General features: G+C 36.2%; 1 protein-coding gene across 4 annotated transcripts in view; it reads left to right on the top strand.

The window, feature by feature from the left end:
* Nucleotides 1–2,136: 2,136 nt before the first annotated feature.
* Nucleotides 2,137–19,857, top strand: part of LOC145686626 (protein C-mannosyl-transferase DPY19L3-like) — a 142,011-nt gene continuing 124,290 nt past the window's right edge. Inside the window, exon 1 of one of the 4 annotated variants that reach the window (XM_081760092.1) lies at nt 2,137–2,697. The gene's annotated coding sequence lies outside the window, so the exon portion shown is untranslated. The remainder of the gene's footprint in view (nt 2,698–19,857) is intronic. The other 3 variants (XM_081760090.1, XM_081760089.1, XM_081760091.1) reach the window with 3 other exon arrangements.

The following is a 19,857-nucleotide window of genomic DNA, read 5'->3' as shown; positions in this document are numbered from 1 at the left end:
GAGAAAGAGAGATAGTAGATGGGTAGATATTACTCTCTTAAGAAACAAACCATACAATTTATAGAAGGTGTTTTTTTTATTTATTTTTTTTACTGGATACCACAAGTGGTAAGTAGAGAGCTACACAGCATCCTAATAAAAGGTGATGTGACGAAATTAGGTAGCATTGCGGATATCTTGGAAACGAATTATCGAAGATAGATGGTTGTAAAAAAGTATTGGAAAGACCTTAATCCAGTAATGTATCAACAGTTGTTGATACTGGTATGTAGGCCTATGCGTTTCAAATATAAATAATCCTTACTACCACACTCATTTGACCCCAGTTCTCATTCTTGATATCTGAGCATTTGGAATTAAGTAGTAAACGCTTATACCTTGTTCTGAGAGATCATGGGCCTTATGCAGAGTCGTTTTGACGTATGATTAGCGTCATACTAAAGGCCTGACTACTGCAGAAAACATGTTAGTTTAACTCTTTAGTATAGCACTAATCACGCGTCAGAACGACTCTGCATAAAGCCGCCATATGTTTAACCCCGTAGCTGTAAGAATTTCTAAAAACAATGATAGTTAAACTAAAATTTCCTGTTCCTGGGTGTAACTGGGTAAAATTTACTGTTATGTTTGGTATAACAAACTGTTCTGCAAACTGGAAATATAATAACCGGTTTAACGAGCCGGTGCGAACTGCTGAATAGCACCAGTGAAAATAAGCTATTAGAATGCGAAATATTCTGCGAAAGACCGTAACACATAAGCAGTAATAATATTAGAAATATAATTACTACAAGTGGCGGATCTAGCCTAAGGCCAGGGGGTATGGGCCCCCTAGTTGTTAAGAGACAAAAATAATTTAAGCTATTATTTACATATATTTGAAAGTCTATAGTAAACTCATGAAACACTTATCATAGTTTGGGGTCTTTCTACCTTCTAGGTCCGTCTCTGATTATTACATATTGTAATGTAGCAGTATATGTAAGTTCTATCGCAAGTTGAAATATAGTAAAATTAGTCACGCTTTATTTTCATTCATTTATTGAAAGAGTTTCTGATAGGAAAAATATTTGATATTAGTAAAGATATCTAGCTAGAAATTGGCGATAATGAATGCAGAAATAGCTAAAATTATATCTAATAGCTAAATAAGAGTTTTACTATATGTTAATTACTCATACGGTAAGAAAATCTCATATGTTACGGTAAGAAAACAAATAATAAATAAAACACGAGAATCAGGCTCACACACAAGCATTTGCTTATGTGAGCCATCTTTTCTTTATTCTTTGCATAAGAAATAAACAAAAAACAAAAAAACTTCGCTATATAGACATAAGTGCATTCAATTAATTTGGGGGCCGCGGTGGCTCAGTGGTAGAGCGTTCACCTCTGGTGCTTGGGGTCCCGGGTTCGATCCCAGCCCCCGCCAAGTGAACTTTGTGGTGGACAAACACCGTGTGCGTGGGTTTTCTCGGGGTTCTCCCGTTTTCTCCCACTTTCTTCATTCCACCATTTCATTCATCACTCATCATCACCGTCTCCTTTAGCCTAACCAGCATAACCGTGGGACGTAAAACTCAAAGATTTCATTTCATTTTCAATTAATTTGAACGACACCGAAGATAGGCATGTCTTCTGGAAGTCCGAAGTCCTGTCATCTCTGAAAACCGCGTACGTTAAACTCTATTAATAAAGGGAATCTAGGTAGTCCGATTTCCATTAGAGAAATAATAGCACTTACAAGTAGGAAATTTGATTTGTTAATTTCTGTAGCAGTTAACTTTTCCTTATTCTTTTATTTTATTCCATTATTTTAATATTTTGTATGTTGTTATTTTATAATTTAGTATGTTTATGTATTTTTATGTATATTTTTTAATATACCTTGGATACACCCAATATATTACATTTTCTTCTTTCTTTAAATAAATAAAAATAAATAAATAACTAAATAGCTAATCGGTATGAAAATGGCTAAATTTAGCCATAAAATCATTCAATTGGCAACATTGAATTGTATAAAATGTTTATAGATTTCAGAATTTACATGTGAACATTTACTTGGAAGATATATATACAATAGGCCTATTAAACTTTTAAACCTAGACTTCAATAATTTTCTGGGGAGGGTAAATCTCAAAGTCTGAGGGGTAAATACAGTCGGTCACCACTCTCAAAGAAACATTGCTCAACATTTTCAGGATATTCAATGTTCATACAATTCAGTTTAGAAGTTCATTATTAATTGAAGTAAATGTTGTCTTGCTTAGTAATGACAGTACTATTAATATTTAATTCTCTAATGACGTTAATTTATCGACCAAACTTGCTCATGAAGTTACTGGTCCACGTCAGTCTTTACTACAACTACAGTGCTACCATCTACAGTATCAAATAGTGCAAGGAAGAATCAGCTGTGGGAAGAATGTTGATAAGAAAAAGAAGAAGAAAACAAATGAAGTAAATAATGTGAGTCAAAGAAGCAGAACATAAACAAAACAAGAAAATGTTTGTAAAAAGTGATCTGAAGTATTTTTAAAATTAATGCAGTATTGTGGTTTGACAGTGAACTCTGATAAGTCAAATGATAACGAGAAACGTTGGCAGCAAAAGTATTTGTTGTTGTTTCAATATGAAGGAAACTGATGAATGTGTTCTCTGATGATGCCGGTTGGTAAAATTTCTTTCGTGTGGGTTAGTATTGAGTAAAAGCAGTTTTGGTGCTCTCTGTGGTAACTCTTTACTTTGGGCAAGGCAGTGATATACTGGCAGTACATATTATTGCCAAGCGAGCGTCAGCGAGTAAAGGCGGTTAGAGTCCCACAGGGCACGTTGTTTTATGTCTTTCCTTCTTAAGAACTGTAAATATAATTGAGGGAACCGGTTCAGATTCATTGCTTATTGTTACTGCCTTGCCCAAAGTAAAGACTTGCCCTTTCTGTTTCTATAAAATTAAGTACTGGTGCAGAGCAGTCCGTCATCGAAGTGTTAATTTTGCGGTTAAAAAGAGAGCATATATGAAAGAAAATTGTCTGGGATATTAATCTCCAATGTATGAACACTTGCACAATGTAGATAAACCTCGTTTTGGATTATGTTTAGGAGAAGGGGTCCACAAGCACGTAAAAAACAAATTTTACAGGAAAAATGGGTGATGCAAATACTTAGACCTAACATAACGTAACAAAATTCAAGCTAAACTGAAGTAACCTAATAGTAGAAATAAGCGAAATTCTATCATATTTGGAAAATTGTACAGGACCCTTACAGTAACATAATGTAACATACACTACCCTAATCTAACGTAAACTAACTTAATGTGGTAATAGTTAAGAACAGCTACTTCTCATCTCCCGTGCACGAGGATACATCTTACTGTTGCACTACCTAAACACTCTAAGTACAAGGGCAAGAACTCAGTCTATTACCTACTTTTTAACATCCTAGATAGTCAATCAATAATTCCTGAAAGTATGGCGTTTCTCGTCCTTCCCTAAATGGGAAGTACGGCTCCTTAACTATAACTGCCCCAAAATAATCTATCCGTCGTCTTTTAAATGCACTCATTATTTTAACCCTAGTATGGCCTTGTAATGGCTTAACACAAGTTACATTAAACTTAGAGTTAATTTTACAATGCCTGCTCCATTTGGTATACTCACTCAGAAACGTGAAATTACTCTACTTCTGCTAAATATTAGCCCTAGTATTTTATGATTTTAAGTGGAGTAAAGTTTGCAATACAGGCTCCAGCTGTGCATCGATAAGTAGGACCACTTTAAAAGGATATAGTAGAGAGGGTAAGGTAGGGTAGAGAAGAGTAAGATAGAGATAAGTAGGATAGGGGTAAGAACGGGTTAGCTTAAGGTTAGGGAAGACTTGATCCATTTGCATAAAATTAGTAGAGTAATTTCACGTTTCTGAGTGAGTATACCAAATGGAGCAGGCATTGTAAAATTAACTCTAAGTTTAATGTAACTTGTGTTAAGCCATTACAAGGCCATACTAGGGTTAAAATAATGAGTGCATTTAAAAGACGACGGATAGATTATTTTGGGGCTACTGTGAGACCCCTAAGAAGACGGGCTGTTATAAGGCGCACAGAATTAAGGCGGTGTATACTAGAGACTTCTTAAAATTACTAATTGTTAGTCCATTGTGTAATCTATTATGTGTGAAAAACATTTTTGGCAAGGTTCTAGAACACAGGTCCCTCTCCCCTTTTAGCTGTAATAATGACAGAAAACAACGTGCCCTGTGGGACTCTAACCCACCTTCAGTTGCTCACACTCGTTTGGCAATACTATGTGAATTAAAAATTAAACTTCGTACAGAGGGGAACCAACCTAGCTACTGCTATATGGGAGAACCTGCGTTCTAGAACCGGAACTTTCCCAACATGGGATTTTTAAGCACTGAATAGTGGTGAAACAAAAGTTCCATCCCAAAACCCTTTATTTGGTGGTGAAAAAAAAAAAAAAAAGTCCATGTCAAGTTTAGGCATCATTCGAAATAGTTGTTTAAAAATTCTTTCACTAATTTATTCATTATTTTCTTCCAAGACGTTTGCACTAGGCGACAGGACTATACACCGCTTAGCATTAGGGTTTGCCTAAGTGGGCCCAGCCCAAAAAAACGATGTTTTTTTCCAGGGTGGATTGATTTAAATCAGTCTGATTTTATTCAAGATTTAAATCACTTGATTTTTAAAATAAAAATCGTTGATTTAAATCAAATTCCGAAATAAATTAATTTAAAGTGAAAATAACTAAATTTCCGTTTCTGTTTTTTTTTTATTTCGATTATAGAAGATAATCATAATACAATCAGACCAAATGTATAGAAGCAGAGTATGAAACGAGTGTCATGCAGAGGATAATTAGGGAAAATTACGTTTTCAACGGGTAACGGATGAATCCTGCTTTCTTCTCTTCGTAACACAGTGTTTTTAAGTCGTTAACTATTCCAACGGGAAATCACCATGGACATTTAAATCAAAAATTCTTTTGTGTTCACGTCTATTTGTTTGTTTCCAGATAACAGGGGTGTATTTAGAGGGGCCCGATCCCTTCTCCGAAACAAACAAACAAAGAAAAATGAGATTTTATTAAAACTGTACGCGAAATTTATGTACTAAATACATAGAGGTTCGTCGGGGATCGTAATATGGCAAATTTTGGATGCGTTAAAATATCGAATAATACTTTTGATAAATTGGATACTTTCAAATATCTAGGATCAATATTAACAGACGAAAACGATATTTACGAAGAAATTAAATGTCGACTAAAAGCAGGGAATTCGTGTTATTATTCAGTTTAAAATCTCTTGTCGCGAATTCTGTCGAGGAATTTGAAGCTTAAAATATATAAAACGATAATCATGCCTGTTGTTCTGTATGGTTGCGAAACATGGTCGCTTACTCTGAGAGAAGAACATAGACTGAAAGTATTTGAGAACTAGATCCTGAGACGAATATTCGGACCCAAGAGGAACGGGAATGGGGAATGGCGGAAACTCCATAACGAGGAACTACATAATTTATACGGTTTACCAAACATTGTTAGGGTCATCAAGTCTAGAAAGGCTTAGGTGGGCAGGTCATGTAGCTAGGATGGAAGAAAGTAGAAACGCTTTCAAAGTCTTGACTGGAAGACCAATCGGAAAACGACCATTAGGAAGACCTAGGCGCAGATGAGAGGACAATATTAAGATGGATCTCGCAGAAATTAGGAATACAAAGTAGAAACTGAATTCAATTGGCTAAGGATAGAAGTCAGTGGAGAGCTTTCGTAAATGCGATATTGAACCTCCGGGTTCCATAGGCCATAGAGTTAGTTAAATTTAGACGAAATTTATGTACTTAATATGTATTTCGTGCCGCTAGCTAGAGTGAGTGAGAGAGAGTGAGAGAGAGAGAGAGAGAGAGAGAGAGAGTGAGTGTGAGTGTGTGTGTGTGTGAGTGAGTGAGTGAGTGAGTGAGTGAGTGAGTGAGAGAGAGAGAGAGAGAGAGAGAGAGAGAGAGAGAGAAAGTATACCCTTGCCAAATATCAGTAACTTCTTGAATAGAAAAGTGTCATGTTTATAAATGTTGCTGTACGTCTTTTCCTTAATTCTTAAGAAACATTGTTTCGGATTGGAGATGAATTTAAAATTAAACCTCTATACTTTCACTTAAATGGCATAATTAACATTTAACACTAATTCCTAATGTTTTTTCTTCAGTTTGCGACTTGTATTATACGAGGAGAAAAGTTTGATTTAAATCAAAATATCGATCTAAATCCAAAAAATCAACAAAAAGGATTAAAAAAAAAAAACTTTTTTCCACCCTGGTTTTTTTCGGGTTGGGCCCACCTGAAAAAAAAAACACCTGGGTTTTTGAGCTTTTTGTTAGTGTATTATTGGTACAACAAAGGCGACGCCAAGGGAGGTTATCCCTCATACGTTTAACGGGTTTAAGGCCATAGATGCCGGTACTACCAGTAAGTATGTACATACATTAGTAAAACTATCAGTATTATTTCGCACGTTTGATGGCAAGACAAGTATCTTCAGTAGTTCTGTCATTTGTTGCTATTCTTCCAGGGTGTCTATCGGTCACGAATGTCACGAAAAAGTCACTAAATCAGAAAATGGTCATGAAAGTCAAGCAATTTAGCTTTTTTTTTTTTTTTTTTTTTTTTTTTTTTTTTTTTTTTTTTTAATCATCTGTACAAATATAAGTACAAACTGGAAAATTTTGTTCTGTAAAACGTCAAAATTCATCACCAAAAATACCTATGATCGGCTTTAGACGCTACCAATTTGCAAGGAAAGCATGCTTCTATCGCATGCATAAAAATTCGACCTAATACGCACCAAAATTTGCTCTTGAGAATGCTACGCAGTTTTATGGTTTGGTAAAGGAAAAGTCACGAAATTTAATTTTGAAGTTGTAGTAGACACCCTGTCTTCAAATAAGCATTCTCTAAAATCAACACCAGCAATAGCGTAAAAATTTTTGTCAAATTTAAGAAGCTTAATGCTCGGAGTTCCGAAGACTATATAACGCTTACAATGTCAAGTGCTGAATTCAAACTTCTGTACTGGTGGAAGTTTCGATGTACAGCAAATGAAGCTGCATTTTCGGGAAAAAACCATCGTGAAAGAAGTGATCGGGAAATTTCCGTAATTGAATCGGGAAATTCCCGGACATTCTTGCAAGTGATTACTTCAACAATAAAGCTATTTTTGAAACATTTACTTTATAAAATATGAATTATATCTTGTCTTAATTGTTTTAAATCCATTTTCGGGAAAGAACCGTCTTGCAACAAGTGCTCGGGAAATTCCCATAATTGAACGCACAAAATATCAGAAGTGAACTTCAACAATAAAACCATTTATTTTACCCTGAAAAATATTTTTTTTTTCATATAAGACATTTTGAAATATTCATTTTATAAAACATGAATTATATCATTATTTTAAAGAAATATATCTGGTACTCATATTTGGCAAACGTCACTGAGGTGAGGCTCCTGGGATGACTTGATCTACATTTGTTCGTTTGTCTGCTTGTACCACACACACTACAGGGTACAACTTTCGGTCTTTTAAGTTCGAATTTTCAAGGTACAATCACGAAACACTCTAAATTTCCTGTATAGATTTCAGCGGCATACCAGCGTAAAATTTCAAAATGGTGGTCATTTTTCAAAATAGCGGGTATCCACGCTACAGGGTGCAATTTTTGGACTTTTAAATTAAAATTTTGAGGGTAGAAGCACGAGACATTCTAAATTGACTGTATAGATTTTCTCGGTGATCCAATGTAAAATTTCAAAATAGCAGCCATTTTTTCAAAACAGCAGTGAATAGAAAATTATTGCAAGTTTGGACCATGACAAACTTGAAATATAAATAAAATTTTAACACTTTTACCCCAAAGACATTGAAATATTTCGAAAGAAAAATTAAACCCGAAAATACTCGAAAAAAACCCATATGAGCCCAGGTGGTAGAAAAAACGGGTTTTTCAAACCCTGCTTACCATAGATAAAATTTAAGGAAGCCGACAAAAGTAAGTATCCAAAAATTACATTTCTTTCATGATATGTATATAAATACAGCGTCCGGACAAATGCCATAAACATTGTTGTATACAAGACACAAACCAGTCTGTGCTAGGTGGCCACAAAAAGCACGAACACATCTAACAGAGTCAAAACAGGGCGAAACTGGTCGGTCACTGCGGGATGTGACTAAAGGAAGCAGGTGCATCAGCGATGGTGCATAAGCAAAAATTGTGATGACACATGGGTTTACGCAGTGACAGGAGTTCCTATAGCATTACTAATGATTTTACACTAGTAACACTATACTTGTAAACATAAATTGCAGTTTTTGTACATTTTGCAGAAACACTTCGCTGGAAAATAGTTAATACAATCATTTTTCATGTTCGTCACTTATTTTAACAATTGTAAAGCAATTGTAATGATTTTACATTAGTAACCCTACACTTGTAAGCAAAAGATTCACCTGTATTACGTACTATTTAATTCTGACGTCTGCAGAAATTTTCTTATAAGCATGTCTTTCCATGCAAAGTGATGTTGTTGAATTTTACCCGTAAGTTTTGCGAAATGTGGTGTGCCTAAACAACCAGCACCTATAAAATTTCTGTTCTCCATCAGGAAACTTATAACTCTTGAACTATACATGACTATACTAAGCCGAAATTCAAAATATTAACAGGTAGTAGATATTAAGGAGTACCAGAATCACCAAAACTTTCCATATGTCAAGCAGCGTGTAGGGAAGTAGGAGGTGTCAAAGTCATGGGGCTATTATGAAATAGTGTCTGGGGCTATTGTGAGATAGCTGTTATGACCATTGTAATACATTGGCTTTCTTGTTACGTACTAATTTTTGATTTTATTATTGCAAAAGATCAAAAGTATACCATTATTCAGATAAATAACACCATAGTATAAACAACTAATTTATGTGTTTTCAATAATATCTATCTTATTCTTCAAAGCTTTACGTGTTTATCACCTAAATTTTTATATTTAAGCAAGAAACTTGACAGACACAAAGAAACCATTGTGAAATAAGTTCTTACTGAAGCAGAAGGTCATATTTAAAAAAATGCACGCAGTTTCCGTCATTTTCTGGACTTTCATAGTACTGGTTTTGAATAAATACTGTAAAAAATTATCCATCATACAGTCACAAACTTTTTTTTTTTTTTTTTTAAACAGAGGATGTCCGCGACTGTCTTACAGTATCTTTCACACATTCGTGTGACCACTTGTATCTGAGTATTAAGCATGTTCCGTAATAATCCTACCACTGTCTCACTGACTTCCATACACTGCTTTTATTTTTTAATGGAGAATCCCTTTTGAAATATGACATTCAGATGATGGAATCTAATAGAGGCATCAATCCACCATATTCTGATATTTTTCTTGTCTTCCTAGCATTAATAATATAGCAGTTATGGCAAAAGTTTTATTTTTTATCTCAAAATAGCCCCACCTGACCCTACTAATTTCCACCAGCGGTGTATGCTGATGTTAGAAATTGTATTTTATGTTTACAGTTATAGGGTTCCTAATGTGAAAGCATTACAAGTGCTCTAACCTATGTAATTTTATGGGATATCAAGTGTCTTTTAGTTTATCCTGGTTTGTACGCATATACTCCGTCGCTGACACGCCTGCTCCCTATGGACTCCCACCGCGCAGGCCTCCTGTTACCCTACTGCTCTGACTCAGTAAGATAGTATTCTCGCATTTAGTGGGCAGCTTGTATAAGTTAGTTTGTGTCTTTACTCAGTTGTTTTTATTATGTCAAGTCGCTTATTTATACTCGTAAGGGAAGCACATCAGTTTGCATTAGGGTGGAGCGTTTTGCACTTTTGTTGGAAATTCGATGACGGCTAGTGCGGAAAAGGTGCCATTAGTGGCACCGACCTTACTGATTTTTTTTTTTTTTTTTTTTTTTTTGGACAACCCCTTACCCTGTCCCAACTGACTTACAGTTTTTAAATGTTTTGTTAGGCAACACGCACAACACCAATGACAGAAAAACTACTTGTGGTCATTTTTAGAGTTACCTGATGGCTATAATACAATTATTTTATTAAAAGGAACTTGTAGCAATGCCAGTAAATAACACTAGTTAACAAAGGTTTTGTTACATAAAAGGAAATACCTGTTCTTAAAGGAACTTTTTGCGCTGAATTCGAATATGAACTCGGTTTTTCTCCATCACGTACGATCTTCCCGTAACAGAGGGATTTTCGGGAAAATCCCTCAAAAATTTCCCTTTTCGTTTATTTTACACCCCAAGATCTTGTCTCCTTGCATATACTAACATAGAAATTATACCTAAGTATACTTTGATTCATATTTAACAAACCCTCCAAGTTTCGTAATAATCGCTTTATTCTTTCTAGAGAAATAAATATGTTTGTATGTATACTGTGTGTACTGTTTATTGCACCTTATAGTAATGCTTTCAGATCTCTTAAGTTGAGGTAAAACGTTTTGCTTTATTACCACAAACACATATATAAAATATAATACAATATAATTTACAAGTGTGACAATTTACAATAAACAATAATACAAATGTACCAAAAGGTCATGAAAAGACAATCAAAACTATCACAATATATGAAACTTTCATTGGGTTACAAAAACGTACACTACTTCCTTCTTTTGTAAGAAATGTTGCATTCTCTAACAAGACCCCAACAATAGTCCCCCATCATTGAAGGATCCCATCGTCCCTGGTACCTTTTCTCCATTGCCATTATATCTTGGTGGAATCTTTCCCCCTGTTCGTCGCTGAGAGCACCTAGGTTAGCAGGAAAGAAGCTGAGGTGGGAGTGCAAAAAGTGGATTTTTAAAGACATCCTACAACCTAACTCTTTGTATTTCTGTATCATGTCCTGTACGATTTCTGTGTAACTCTCAACTTTGTTATTGCCCAGAAAGTTGCGCACAACACACTTAAATGCTGTCCAGGCAGCTAGCTCAGCACTGTTTAACTTGCTGTCAAAGCTATCATCAAGCATTAATTTCCTAATTTGGGGACCAATAAACACTCCCGCTGAAATCTTAGCATCACTCAGGTTAGGGAACTTATCTCGCAAATACTTGAAACCTTCACCAGATGTGTCCATGGCTTTGACAAAGTTTTTCATAAGTCCTAACTCGATATGAAGTGGCGGTAGTAATATCTTATTAGGATCTACCAAAGGAGCGTATTTGACGTTGCATTCTCCAGGTACGTAATTCACTCTAGGTTCCCATTCCTTCACTTCATAATGTTTGTCATCAGCTCGGCTATCCCATAAACATAAAAAACATTGTTACTTCGTGTAACCGCACTGCAGTCCTAATAAAATACCAACTACCTTGAGATCACAACATATTTGCCAACAATGGTCCTTGTAATTTATAAGATTTAGCAAAGTTGACATGGTATCATAGGATTCCTTAATCTTCACTGAGTGCGCAAGTGGTATAGAAGGTTTTTTATTTCCATTATGTAAAAGGACAGCTTTAAGGCTGACCTTTGACGCGTCGATAAATAACCTCCATTCTTCTGGAACGTAAGGAATTCCTAGCTCCGCCATCAACCCATTTATATCCGTACATACGCACACATTATCTTGCATTGAGAAATAGCTTGAAAATTGAACATGCCTTTTCCTGTACACTGATATGTTGTTGACTACAGCAATACAAGTGTGTTGTTGACTATTGTAAATATTCATTTTTATGTCTGTGTTTGTAGTAATAAAGCAAATCGTTTTTACCCCAACTCAGGAGATCTGAAAGCATTACTATCAGGTGCAATAAACAGTGCACACAGTATACATACAAATATATTTATTTCTCTAGAAAGAACAAAGCGATTTTTACGAAACTTTTAGGGTTTATTAAATATAAATCAAGGTATACTTAGGTATAATTTCTATGTTACTATATGTAAGGGGACAGGAGCTAGGGGAATAAAATATGTGAAAAAGGGAAATTTTTGAGGGAATTTCCCGAAAATCCCTCTGTTACGGGAAAACTTACGTGATGGAGAGAAACCGAGTGCATATTCGAATTCAGCGCAAAAAGTTCCTTTAAGATCAGGTGATTTTTCTCATGTAACAAACAAAAAGTTTAAATTTGTTAACTAGTGTAATTTTAAAATGTTTACGAGTCAAAGTACAGCCATACTAGCTCAGTTGTTGGAATTAATTTCCAGATTTTGTTTGGAATGCCACGTTAACGATGATTATAGGCATAGTTCTTGATATAACACGATTTGTTTCTGGCAACTTTTCGCATGTTATGTACACCGACAGCAAATGCCATCTAGCGGCAGGCTACACAACTTCGTGGTTGCTTACTTTGGCCACGCTCTTTGAGCGTCGTTGGCTCCAGAACCTCCGCCGACGTTTCTAGAATATTCTCGCTCGAAGTTTGGCGGTGGTATAAATATTGCGTACTTCGGCCAACCAATCCAACAGACCAGTTTATTGCAGTTTAAGCTTTAACGGTTTTAGTTCGCTACTGTTTCTGTTAAGACAGAGAGTTTGTGCATTGTACCTAAAGTTACAGTCTTCTTAGTGCGATACGATTCAGAGACATTGTATACTTTAGTTTCCAAGTTCGGAACCAATGGAAAGCAAGATGAAGAAAAAGCCTCATAGCCGACCAACGCGGGAAAGTGTGAAACGAGGCTTATTTGGCACTCCAAGTGAAATGAGTGAAGTGCAGTTACCCACGTACGCTGACGTTATGCGACATTACCATTGGTTTCGAAGTGGTTTAAGTGGTGACGAACGTGTAACTAAATTACCAGTGACTGACATTTGTAAACTAGTTAGACAAAGAGTTGTACATATTTGGCGTAAAGCAAACATTCGTGTGGTTTCAAAAAAGAGAGTTTTTGACATGCTGAAAACATTTTATAATAAGTGTCGCACCAAGGGAAAACATTTCAGTCGACAAGGACAAGAAGCAACAATTCACGCAGGTTTTGTTGCACACGCGGAAAAGTCTCTTTTTGATATTGCGTCTTGCAAATGTAATACCGCCGAAAATTGCAACTGTGAGAGGACACGCAAGATTCCAAAACGAGAATTCAAGTTTCTTTTGGACCAGAGAACATAATGGAACATGAGCATTGGTAACATTGACGTCAGAACAAGCAAATCTCTGTCAAAGATGTTTTCACGTAAAGTGAGCAGATTTAAAGGGCAGACAGCCAAGAAAGACTGGAAGTGTTGAAGCAAGTCCATCAACTAGTGGGATTAGGCATAGGCACAGGTCAAAGATACTGGCGTCGTCAGGCGAATCCAACGAAGCTGTTGATCGGGAAGCACGTCGGGATCTGACTTCGAGGCGCGACCAAGAGGGAAACATAGCCTGAAGCGCATCTGTCTTCAAAATACAGCGGAGGCAGTGTTTAGAACTGGAGCTTCAGACAGACAGGTTGTTTTGATCGCTTCTGCCGTACTTCAGGACGCGAGACTCATAACGCCAGAGGACAAAAATCTTGTTGTTGACAGATCTAAGGTACAAAGAGGAAAAGATAAACTGGGTGAGAAGATCCAGAAAGAAAAGGCCGGGCGATTACAAGTATCTACTTCGACGGAAAAAATGATGCAACGGCAAACTGCAGAGACGAGAGGTTACAGAAAAGCATATCACAGTTCTATCGGAACCCGGTTTAGAATACTTGGGTTATGCCACACCTAAGTCAGGCACTGACAAGAATATTGCCGACTCTATATTGGAGCTTTTAGAGAAGAACCAGTACGACGTGCCAAGTCTTGAGGCAGTCGTCAGCGATGGTGAAGCCACGAACTCAGGATGGGATAACGGCGTGATAAGTCAAATACAAAGATTCCTAGGAAAGGAACTGCAGCATCTCATTTGCCTTCTTCATATCAACGAGTTGCCATTTTGACACCTGGTTACCGAATTGGATGGAGGGACGACCGGACCCAACGCTTTTTCCGGCCCCATCGGAAAGAAATTAAAGGATTGTGAACGTTCACCGATCGCCTCCTTTACACCCATTCATGGTTTAAGCAGCGACCAGAATTATCTCTTTGAAATTTGTAAGGCTGTTGCTACAGGAATGTGTACTACCGATCTAGTAAACAGAAAACCAGGACCATTATCACATTCACAATGGCTTACATTGACCTGTACGATGCTTCGCCACTACATCAGTACTGATCGTCTCGTTTACACCCATTCATGGTTTAAGCAGCGACCAGAATTATCTCTTTGAAATTTGTAAGGCTGTTGCTACAGGAATGTGTACTACCGATCTAGTAAACAGAAAACCAGGACCATTATCACATTCACACTGGCTTACATTGACCTGTACGATGCTTCGCCACTACATCAGTACTGATAAACCTAGTTCAAGTTTGTGTCTACTTTGCCAGTACATTGTTAAAGTATACGCTCCCGTCTGGCTTTCAATACGGTGAAATCCTTCGTGCGAAATGGGCGCCATGCATCTGTTTAGCATAATTAAGCTACCAAGTTTTCCGTCAGAAAATCTACAACACATAGTTCATTCTGTTCTACAAACAAACGGATACTACACTCATCATGAAAACCTGCTGATAGCGATGACAGCAGATGAAAATCCGCATATTCGAACGTTAGGTTGGAGGATAAAAAAAATGCCGCAGCCAGAAGACTCCGAGATCGAGCCGCCCACGTGACTTCATTGTTCCGAAATTAAACTTTACAGCTGAAAATTACTACGACATGATTAATTGGCCTAAATGTCTGATAGAGCGGCCAATCACACGAAACATAATGGATCAGCAGCTTGAAGAAAACTTCCGAATTTCAGCTACTTTAACAACAACATTCCCTGACCATAGTCAAGCTGTGGAACGCACAGCGAAGGTGGTGTCCGAGGCAGCGTCGAAAAAGTGCGGCCAGAACGCAAGAGATATCTAATTTAGAGCCAAACTGAAGCCTAGAAGAAGAATGCCCCGCTTCGAGACCAAGAAAAACTACGTGACCTAAGGTCATATGTCAACGTGTGCCTACTAGATGGGTGGGTGGGCGGGCGGAACTCGATGTGCAACCACCTCCCCGTGGTGAGTTGTGGGTCATTTTGCGTACAGAGCAAAATAGGCTAAGAGCTGCACAAAGAAAATCGTGTTATATCAACGGCTATGCCTATAATCATCGTTAACGTGGCATTCCAAACAAAATCTGGACATTAATTCCAACAACTGAGCTAATATGGCTGTACTTTGACTCATAAACATTTTAAAATTATTTACTGGCATTGTTACAAGTTTCTTTTAATAAAATAATTGTATTATAACCATCAGATAACTCTAAAAACGATCACAAGTAGCTTTTCTGTCATTGGTGTTGTGCGTGTTACCTAACCAAACACTTAAAAACTTTAAGTCAGTTGGGGCAGGGTAAGGGGTTGTCCAAAAAAAAAAATAAATAAAAAAATAAAAAATCAGTAAGGTCGGTGCCACTAATGGCACCTTTTCCGCACTAGCCGTCATCGAATTTCCAACAAAAGTGCAAAACGCTCCACCCTAGTTTGCACACATATTGTCGATCTATATGCAACAGCAGGATGCCTATTGGTCACGAAAGTCACGGAATCAGAAAACGGTCATGAAAGTCAAGAAAAGGTGACGAAATTTAACTTTTGGGTCACGATTATTTTTATCTGTACAAATATAAGTACAGATTGGAATATTTTTTTTTCTATAAGCCGTCAAAATTCACCACCAGAAATGTCTATGATCAGCTTTAGATGCTTCCAAATAGCAAGCAAAGCCAGCTTCTATCACATACATGAAAATTCGGCCTGATTCACACGCAAATTCGTTCTTGAGAATGTTACAAAATTTTATGGTTTGGTAAAGAAAAAGTCACGAAATTTCATTTTGCAATTTTAGTAGACACCCTGAACAGTCAAGAACGCCTTAGAAAATGATTTGGAGCAGGAAAACTTACAGATTTTTTTTTTTTTTTAATTGATGGACTATTCTCCATCTGTAGCTAAAACAATAGGCTAAACATATTTATATCACTATAGTATATTGTATTGAGTATAAAAATTTGATAAATAAAGTCGAGTGCTTCTTCATAATCCGCAATTTTTTAACGATGTGGTTTCTTGAAGATGAGATTTTAGTCTCATATTGGAGGAATATTACAGTGAAGATATGTGTAATGAAGCAGACATAACTCAGAGTGAAGAGTAAGAATAACTGGAACTTATTTGTAATTACAATCTATAGATAAAGTAAGAAAGATAGAGTAATGTTTGAGCAACTTGTGTATGAAACTGAAGAACATGTAACTTATTTGCAAACATAGAAACGGCGTTAAAAAATGACGTTCATTACAATGGAGTTGTAATCCAATAAACTATTTTGTAGTGGCCATCTTACACAGGTTGAGAGTGTTTTTCACATGCCTTCATTTACTCTTATACCTATCATCTAACGCGCCTGCTGTCACGTACACACACCACTTGTGTTGCTGCATAGTCCCTGATGGACATTCACACTGTCTTTAACCGGAATAAATTCAAAACTAACTTGTAGTGACTACTCTACAAGTGTTGGTGCATGTTTTTCTCATTAGCAATAGCGTACACAAGAAGGTATTTCGGGGTTTTGTCTCCTTTTACCCTATTGAGCAAGATAGGTATGAAAAAATATACTTGCCATATCAAAAAATATTGTGCAAACTTCTAAAATTATATGAACTTGGGAGTTTGAATATCCTCTTGAACTTCTGCGTACGCCATTGCTCACTAGTCATCAGTTTAATTGCATATGTTTCCTTGTATATTATTAGTGGCATATACATGTGTGTTGGTTTAACCAGACTTAGCTGGATATATATATATATATATATATTTCGAATTTTTTAAAAATAATTTCTATGCTGTCTAATGGAAGGAATTGATTGATACAAGACCCAGTTTCTGAAGGTGACTGCATAGAAGTCAAATCTAAGACCAAGTAGTTAAAACTTCTTAATTAGAATGTCGAGCTTGTAACGTTATGACGTTACAGAATTATTATTTGTATTCCTTGAAGGAATTTTCTTATGTAATCTTTTTATTTCTTTTTGTTTTAATTCATCGAATTTATGTGCAGAATGAATTATTGAATTAATTTGTTGTTTAAACTTATTATTAGAATTGCCTTCATAAGGTTTATCTGTACGCAAGTTACTATATGCGCATTCGGAGAAGAATTCTGGAAGCAGATTTCTTCGTTATTATATATATATATATATATATATATATATATATATATATATATATATATATATATAAAGTTCGTCGTAAACTTTTCCTGTTGTTAAGATATGAACAAATTTTAAAATACCTATAATTGCATGAAAATTAGAGAATAACGTTGTAATTCTCATAACTAATGTTTAAAATTGTGTTGTGTGTTATGGAAATGTGTAAGAAAATGCAGGAATAAGTAATGAAAAATGTGTAAGAAAAGTCATCCTGCCTTCAATCCTCTGGATCGAAATTCAATCAAAATGAAAAATGCCTATCAATCCTGTTTACATTTGTTACCTTTTTATACATATTAATCCAAAGTTTAGCCAGATAATTACATATATTTTCAAGTTTGTCAGTTAAGTTGATATACATACGTACCGCGTGTCTCATGCCGTCAGATATGTATATGTTGTATGTGATGTGTGGCATGTTAAAATTCGCTCACATTGTTTCTGAAGTTATGCAGTTACGAGGAACTGCCCCAGGAACACGTTCTGACGCTATGCTTGTTGTTGTTTCTATAACAGATTATTAAATTTTGTACTGGCTTAATAACGTTATTGGAAAACAGTATAGATGGAAGATGATGATAAAACAGATGAAAATCAAAGTTGTATCATCGTATTTGTATACTAGCTGAACCTGCGCTCTCTACACAGCGCATCATTCGCATATGAACATAAATATCCTTCTCATTCCTCACAACATCTGTACATGTCCCTTTAGAGACACAAGTGAAAGAAGTCTTGAAAAAAAAAAAAAAAAACCGGCAAGGCGTATCATAAAGGGGAGATTTTATCGATTATTTGTTTCTCAATATCTCGCACCGTTTGCAAGATTTGAGTCTACTTCCGGTTGGAGTTTCTAATTCAAGCATGACCAGTGTTTTCTTTCTTCTTGCATGCAGTATGTAATAAGCAGTTACATATACAATTAATTATAATGTCAGTTATATATGGTGTTCATTGGGCAAAACACTCAAAAAATAAAGATTTATCTTAAGACTCGAGAAATGGTTATCCTTCCATTTTCACTATTATTTGGCCATGGAACAAACGCCTGAGACATATACAACCCCAATATACAATATTGTAGTGTTGGAATGTATAACGCGTAGGATATGATGCTTTTTTTTTAAATTTCAACGCTTCCAGCGTACCCTAAAAAAATGTAATAAAAAGATAATGGCCATGTTTTTTTTTAAATATTCAATTAGAACTGGACAATCTACGCAAAATTTCCAATCGATCAGTGAAAACGTCATCTTTCTAGAGCCTGTAGTTTCCGAGATCTCTTGTCGAAAGGATTGGCCACAAACATATAAACATAGTTTAAAAGAACTCGGAAGATGGAAGCACAACTCACATGCATTGATTTTAGAGAAGACTTATTACAATTCAAAGGCTTTGAACAATAATTTTATAGCATAAACTTTATGAAAAAGATATGGTTAACTAATTTAGACCATTTAAAATGTTTGTCTCTGTTAAACGTGAAATCACACATAACCGTAAATGAAACATTTGAAAGCTAAAGTTATAGGTTGGAGCTCAGGCGCTTTCAATTGCTATTGTAGCATTTTAATAGATAGATTAATTGATAGGTTGCACATTTAAACAGGAGTGTCTTGAAGCAGTTACCTTACACGAGCTGGCAATCTTCGTAAACGAACAAGAGTTTGATTCCTGAAGTACCTGTCCTGCTTGCGTTAAACATGCAAGTTCAAAACAGAAGAACCTCCCACAGGACAGGAGATTACAAGCTGACGCATACGTTCTCCACTATCCTTGCTCTGTTCACTATTCATTCCATGACGGAAGTCCACAAGAACATTCACTATTGTCTCTTTTGTGTTATATATGTGTTGGTTCTCCTTGAATTGGGTTTTTAAAAAAATGAAGTGTAAAAAAAACATTGAAGCTCTCCAGACAACATTGTTGGGATATGCAACAACATTTATGCCTCTGAGGCTATGGAAAATGAATGATTAAGACGAGTGAATGATGATGGAAGAACTGGTGGAATGAGAATGTAAAAGGAAACGAAAGTACCCCGAGAAATCCTACGATGTCGTCCACACGTACTTACTTCACCGGGGTTCGAACCAGCATTATAACCATTGAGCCACTGTGCACCCCCCCCCAAACACACATATACAAGAAAAACGATAATACTACTTTCACCCATGGTAAGTAGTAGTACTAGCAGATGTTGAAACAAAGAAACTTTTATTCATGTTCAGACTCATCTTTGCTAATGCGCCCGCTCCATACAGACGCAACTCCGTTCTATAGCACTGGTTCCTCTGCTTCCCCATTCCCTGATGCGGATTAGATGCAAGACCATCTAGCATAAGTTGGTGGGCATTTTTCGCATTATTACATTGAACATGCTTTATCTGTAAATATACAACAACGCCATCTACCGTTGAACGTTTTAAGCCAGTCATACTTTTCTTGTAGGCGTAAGGGTACCAACTGGAATGTTCATTGCAAAGTTAACTCAAAAGTATATGATGAAATTCAGTAT

Source organism: Thermobia domestica, chromosome 5, assembly GCF_964235325.1.
Source record: "Thermobia domestica chromosome 5, izTheDome1.hap1.1, whole genome shotgun sequence".
Taxonomy (NCBI): domain Eukaryota; kingdom Metazoa; phylum Arthropoda; class Insecta; order Zygentoma; family Lepismatidae; genus Thermobia; species Thermobia domestica.
This window is presented reverse-complemented; position numbering and strand designations above follow the sequence as displayed.